At 38.3% G+C, this 7300-nt stretch overlaps 1 pseudogene; it reads right to left on the reverse strand.

The window, feature by feature from the left end:
• Window positions 1-5755: 5755 nt before the first annotated feature.
• On the reverse strand, window positions 5756-6133 carry LOC118844162 (annotated as a pseudogene).
• Window positions 6134-7300: the final 1167 nt, after the last annotated feature.

A 7300-nucleotide genomic window follows, 5' to 3' on the forward strand; every position in this document is an offset into this window, starting at 1 on the left:
TAACCTTTACCATCAAATCCTTCAGAGTTGTCTTGGAACATTATATTGCTGAGAATAGCTGAGTCATTCACAGCTGATAATCTTATAATATTTCTCTTACTTTGTATACAGTACATTTTACTTTGTATCAGCCCATGTAAGTCTAGGTTTTTTTTTTTTTTCTGAGAGCATCCTGCTCATCATTTCTTAGAGCACCATAGTATTCCATTATAACCACATATCACAATTTGTTTAGCAATTCCCTGATTGATGGGCATTACGTCAATTTCCAATTCTTTGCCACCAGAAAAGAGTTGCTATAAGTATTTTTGTACATATAGTTCTTTTCTTTTTTAATCTCTTTGGGATATAGACCTCGTAGTGCTATTGCTAGATCAAAGGTATGCATGGTTTTGCAGCCCTTTGCCCATAGTTTCAAAGTGTTTCACAGAATGAATCAGTTCACAGTTCCACCAACAGTATATTAATGTCTTGCTTTTCCTTCATCCCCTCCACCACTTGTAATTTTCCTTTTCTGCCCTATTAGCCAATCTAATAGCTATGAGGTAGTACCTCAGCATTATTTTGATTTACATTTCTCCAATCAATAGTGAGATAAAGCTTTTTTCATGTGGCTATAGATACATTTGATTACTTCATCTGAAAACTCTTCATATCTTTTAATCATTTATCAGTTGGGGAATGGCCCTTGTTTTTACATATTTGACTCAGTTCTCTATGTTTCAGAAATGAGGTCTTTATCAGAGAAACTTGCTTCAATTTCTTTTTCACAGTTACAACTGCTAACAGTATTTCCCTCCATCCTATTCCACCCCTGCCATTTGTTCTATTTTGTCACTCTCTCCTTTCACCTTGTCCCTCCTCAAAAGTGTTTTGCTTTTCACTACCCCTCCCCCAATCTGCCCTCCCTTCTATGACCCCCCTCTCCTACTTTCCTGTAGGGTAAGATAAATTTCTATAACAGATTGAATGTGCCTGTTATTCTCTCATTCAGCCAATTTTAGGAGATTAAAGTCCACTGTAAAAGCTTTCTCTTGACTCTTTTATGTGAAATAATTTACCCCATTCTACCTCTGCTTTTCCCTTTCTCCCAGTACATTTCTCTCTCATGCTTTAATTTTATTTGTTTTGGATATCGCCCATCATATTCAACTCAGACTTGTGCCTTCTATCTATATATACTCCTTCTATCAGCCCTAATAAGGAAAAAAAAAATTTGAGTTTCAAGTATCATCCTCCCATGTAGGAATGTAAACCATTTAACCTTATTGAAGCCCTTATGATTTCCCTTTCCTCTTTATATTTTTTATGCTTCTCTTCAGTCTTATATTTGAAAGGGAAATTTTCTATTCAGCTCTGGTCTTTACATATAGACTGCCTGAAAGTCCTTCATTCCTTTGAATGTCCATTTTATTTGCCCTAAAGAATTAGACTTCGTGTTGCTGGGTAGGTTGTAATTCTGGCTCCTTTGCCCACCAGAATATTATATTTCCAGCCCTCTGATCCTTTAATGTGGAAGCTGCTAAGTCTTGTTTGTTTCTTTGTTTGTTTGTTTGTTTTTTCCTTCAGTGTGGCTCCACGATACTTGAATTGTTTCTTTCTGGCTGCTTGCAATATTTTCTCCTTGACCTGGGAACTCTGGAATTTGGCTATAATATTCCTGGGTACTTCAACTTTGGGATCTTTCAGGAGGTGATTGGTAGATTCTTTCAGTTTCTATTTTGCCCTCTAGTTCTAGAATATCAAGGCAGTTTTTCTTGATAATTTCTAGAAAGATGATGTCTAGGCTCTTTTTATGATCTTGGTTTTTAGGTAGTCCAATAATTTTTAAATTATCTCCTGGATCTATTTTCCAGGTCAGCTGTTCTTTTTTTTTTCCAATGAGATATTTCACATCATCTTTTTTCATTCCTGTGGTTTCATATTATAATTTCTTGATTTTTCAAAAAGTCTTTAGCTTCTATTTGCTCAGTTCCATTTAGCTAATTTTTCTTTCCAAGGCATTCTTCTCCTCTAGGGCTTTTTGAACCTCTTTTACCATTTGGCCAAGGCTGTTTTTTAAGGTATTATTTTTGTCACTATTTTTGTGTCTCCTTTACCAAGCTATCTCAATTTTCATCATTTTCTTTTATTATTTTTCATTTCTTTTCCATTTTTTCCCTCTACATCTCTTACTTGATTTCCAAAATCCTTTTTGAGATCTCCCATGGCCTGAGACCTGTTCATATTTTTTCTTGGAGACTTCAGATGTGGGTGCTTTGACTTTTTTTTTATCTTCTTCCGAGTATGTGCTTTGATGTTCCTTGTCACCATAGTAATTTTCTATGGTTAATTTTTTTCTCTTGTTTGCTCATTTTCTCAGCCTATTACTTTACTCTTAACCCTTTGTTAAAGAAGAGCTCTGCTTCCAGGGTGGAGGGCACACTGTCTAAAGCTTCAGGGGATTTGTGGAATTATTTTCAGAGATACTTCTTGGTAGCTGTAAGTTTTCAGTTCTTCTAAGGCAATATGGCCTTGTGCTTTGATCTGTGAATGACCACAAGCACTCTTTTTTGCCCTGGAACTGTGAGGAGCATCCCCTCTCCACTGTGGTCACAAACTCTGCTGTACTAATTCTCCTCCTCACCATTGTACTGCCACCCAGGACTGGGATCCAGATCTGAATATGGGCAAAGCAATAGATTCCTTCCTCAGTACTAAGGAAAACACCCCTGTAATCTCTAGTTTTTGTCCCCCTTACCTTCCATGGGCTGAGAGCTCCAGAAGCAGCTGCTGTTGCTGCCATTGCTTATTCAGTGGCTCCCAAGGCCTGCTTCTGGTTCCCTAAGCCAGGGCTGTGCTGGTGCAATCTGTACTGGACTGTGCTCCACTCTCACCCAGATGCAGCACACCTTTCTTGCTGACTTTCTAATGTGTCTTTGGTGACTGTGGGCTGAGAGATCTAAAAACTGCCACTGCTGCCACTGATCCAGTCCCCCACAAGTCCTTCTCCTGATTTGTTGGTGTCAGGTCTGTGCTGGAGTGGCCTTCATTGGACTGCATTCCTCTCTCACTCTGGTGCAACAGACTTTTCCTGCCCACCTTCCAAGTTATATTGGTATGGAAAATTATTTCACTACTTTTTTTGTGGGTTCTGCCACTCATGAATGTGTTTAGAGTCATAATTTAAAGGTATTTGAAAGGATTTCGGGGAGAACTCAGACAAGTCCATGACTTTACTCAACCATATTGGCTCTTCTTCCTCTGAGATTATTCTTTATAATCAAGAAAATTACCTGTGAATATTAGATCAAAAGCATTCACAATAATATTATTCACTGAATGATGCAAGATATTCCATAGATTCCAAAATGACAAGATTAAGCAACTGACTTCATATGTGGGTTGAGGAATAGTGAAAGGTTAAAGATAGTGCTGAGAATGCAAAAACTGCTGTGCTTCTCTTTCTGATTCATCTCTTCACCACTACCACCACCACCACCTCTATTCTGTCCCTGAACTTGCTCCCAAGATAAATCATCTTTGTGCATACATCTGGACAGGTCTCTGTTTTGTTCAGAAAATTATGAGTTTGCTATGTCTGTATATCAAAGAAATAAAAAAGGAAAAGGACCTATATGTGTAAAAAATATTTATACCAGCTCTTCTTGTGATAGCAAAGAATTGGAAATTAAGAGTATAGCCATCAATTGAGGAATGGCTGAACAAGTTGTAATATATTATTGCAATAGAATGTGCTCTAAAATTATGAGTGGAATGGTTTCAGAAGAAAAAAAAAACAATGAAAGACTTATATGAACTCATGAAAAATAAATTGTGCAGAACCAGGAGAATATTGTATATATTAATAGTAATACTGTATGATGATCAACTGTGAATGACTTAGCTCTTCTCAGCAATACAATGATCCAAGAAAACTACAAAGGGCTTATGATGAAAAATCTCCAGGAAAGAAGTTATGGAGTCTGAATGTATATTGAGGCATACTTTTAAAAAATATTATTGTTGGTTTTTGTTTTTATTGTTGTTCTGTGAAATCTTTTGAAACATGACTAATATGAAAATGTTTTGCATGACTGAAAATGTATTATCAATGTCAAATTGCCTTCCTTCTCAAGGAGGGAAAAAGAAAGTGCAGAAGAGAATTTAGAACTCAAAATTTAAAAAAAGAATTGATATTTTTTAAAATTTCACATGTGATTGAGAAGGAATACAATTCCAAAAAAATTTTAAAACCCCAGAAAATTGCATGTAGTTCCCAATTTCATTCTGAAGAAAGTTTAAGTTCTATTATTTAGAATTCAGTATGCTTCATGATCAATCACAGCTCTGCTTTTTCAGTCTTACAATTACTTTTCCTTCCACTGCGTGCTCCATCAGAAATGGACAACTGACCTATCTTTTGAACCTGCCTGATACTTTCTCTTGAAAGATCTTTATTTTTATTGATTCCTATGCTTGTGATGTCCTTTTCCTTTTTATAAACTTTTCATTCCTTATAGTTCAAACTAAGATATCCTGAAACGTTGGTAATCACTTTAGTCCGATGTTGAACTTAAAATATATTTTTTCATATTATATAGAGTCCTGAACTTAGAGTCAGGAAAATGCCAATTCTCATTCCCTCTTTAATATTTACTAGTTGAGTGACCATGTGCCCATGACATAGCTTCTCTCAGCCACAGATTCTTCACCTATAAACTGGAGGTAACAGTTATACATAGTACTTTATACACATGTTTATTTCGAGATTCTAAATTGAAAAAAATGCAAGTAAAAGTCCCCGTGTAAACTTTCAAATGCTATATAAATGTCATGTACGAGTAGTACTAGTAGAGTAGTACTTGTATTAGTACTAGTACTAGAACTAGTAGTATTCTTGTTATTTAGTATTACTTTGTATTTTGGTTATTCTTCTATATGTCATTTCGTAATAGATTGTAAACTCCACAAGGACAGAGACTATGTCTTATCCCCATTTTATATCTCCTCTATTGCCCAGATTGATGTTTGGCATAAAACCAGCAGTTAATAACAATTTGCTGATTTCAAAAGCTTAGCAAAAATATGCTTCCTATCATGGATCTCTACTTTTGAAAATAATTACAAAGTCTTGTCTATACTAGGAACTTAGTATTAACAGTAAATCACCAAAGAAAATAACAGCCAGAAAGTCACAACAAAAATGTTCTGCATTATCTTTGATGTGTCTGAATATGCTTGGCAGGAACATATGACTTTATATAACCCCTGAACTAAAGGGGAAAAATTGTTAATTTGTTAATGAGTCCCTCTTCCCTACCTCTTCAAAAGAATTTAATAAATTTCTCTAATACTAAGGGTGAAGAAGGTTTATTTTTTTCTTATCAATAGAAAAATATATTCTTCTTTTCTCCCCTTCCCCATTTCTCACAACAGGAGGTAGCCTATGGAGTAGAGGTATCATGTTAGATTTTTTTTAAACTGTCTAGGCAATGAGTCTCCTTTAGCAACATCTTATGACATTTGGATCCTGTTCATAACAACTTCCAGAGGATGTCTCCTTAAAAAACATATGGTCATTTAATGTATTTTATTATCCCCTTGGAGAGCTAGAATAATTTTTCAGGTTTTTGCAAGATATCTGTTGTTCTCCTTGACCTGCCCAGAAGTCTACATAAGTGTGAGTCACCTTGATATTTTTTGGGTGGAAGGCAGTCTGACTTTATTAGCCTAAAGCGGGCCTGGCACCTTAGGTGCTCTTGGGTGGGCAGCTTCACTTCTTCTTCACCGCCACTGGCTTCTGGCTCCTCAGGATGGTGCTGGCCCGGTGTAGAGTGGCCATGCAGAGATCCTTCTTGGATTTATTCTTGCAGATGATGTGCCCAATCTTGTTGAGGGTGGCCCATACATTTTTGTTGATCGTGGTCCTCACTTAGGAAGTGGCAGGCTTCCTCAGACCTGCCCTGTACTTCAGCACCACCATGATGCACTTACAATTGATACTCACCATCTTTCAGTGGGTCAGCCCATTGTAGCAGAACAAATTTAAGGCCTTGAGGTTGTTGGGCTCAGTGCTGTAGATCTACTTGTTGTGCTTGCTGAGGAAGCTGGAGCAGTTCCGAAGGACCATGCACTGCAGGTGGGCCAACATGGCTTGGGCTGCACTCACAGCAGCTCCTGGAGATGGAAAAGGAGAGTCACCTTGATATTAGCTGAGTTCTTTTCTGCTCAGCAGTCACATATGCAAGTGGGCGTCAATGAAAGAGTCTGTAAAAATGAAGTCTTTGTCCATGGAGGCCAAAAGCCTGGGAGTTGGAAAAGAAACAGAAGTTATGTTACCTAATTGGTCAAAATAGAATATTGGGGGAAAATGAAGACTTGGGTGAGCAAAACCTAACATTCATTTTAAAGAAACATAAGAAAAAAAGATTTTCCAAACTACAGAAGAAGTCCTAAATGCTCTTAAATATCATTCACATGTTATTTAAAACATTCAACTATATTCCTGCAAATAGCTACCTCCCTAATTTTGCTCACCTGTACCACAAAGGATGAAAAGGACTGTGCAGCATACACAGATAATGAGAGACTAACAATTAAATCCAGACCAAAACAATTGAAAAAATAAACTAGAATGAACATACATACTAAAGGGATATTGAGGAGGTGGAGTCAAGATGGTGGCTGGAAAGCAGAGACTTGTTTAAACTCTCCCCCAAATCCCTCCAAACACCTGAAAAAACAGTTCTGAACAAATTCTAGAGCTGTGGAACCCATGAAATAGTAGAGAGAAACAGGTCTCCAGCCCAGGAGACCCTGGATGTTCACTGGGAAGGGTCTATCTCATGGTGCTGGGAGCCAAGCAGAGCCCAACGTGGGCCATGCCAGACCAGACTGGGAGTCAGCCGGCCGGAATAGGTCTTAGGGCTATGTATAATTGAGCTGTGGCAGTTACCAGGCTTCTCAACCCACAAACACCAAAGAGCAGGTTAGTAGGAAACTGCAGGATTGAGTTGTGAGAGGTCGAGCCACCAGGCCTGGGGGTGGCAGAGGTGGTACAGCAGTGGTGGTGGCAGCAGCAGGAAGCTCCTGAGGCTACTTCCAGAGCTACACCCTCAGCTGCTTACTGAGTCCCTGGTTCACACAGTGGGAGGAATCCAGCAGCAGATCAGAGTAGGAGTGCAAGGAGTGCTTTGTGAGCACAAAGGCATATTCTCTTGCTGTACCCTGCTTGGATCTGGATTGCAGTCCTGGTTGGAGGTCCTTGGGGGAGGAGGAGTGCTGCTGTGACAGAGCCTGTGGTGATGGTAGAGTAGAA

This window comes from Trichosurus vulpecula, chromosome 1, assembly GCF_011100635.1.
Source record: "Trichosurus vulpecula isolate mTriVul1 chromosome 1, mTriVul1.pri, whole genome shotgun sequence".
In the NCBI taxonomy this organism is placed as follows: Eukaryota; Metazoa; Chordata; class Mammalia; order Diprotodontia; family Phalangeridae; genus Trichosurus; species Trichosurus vulpecula.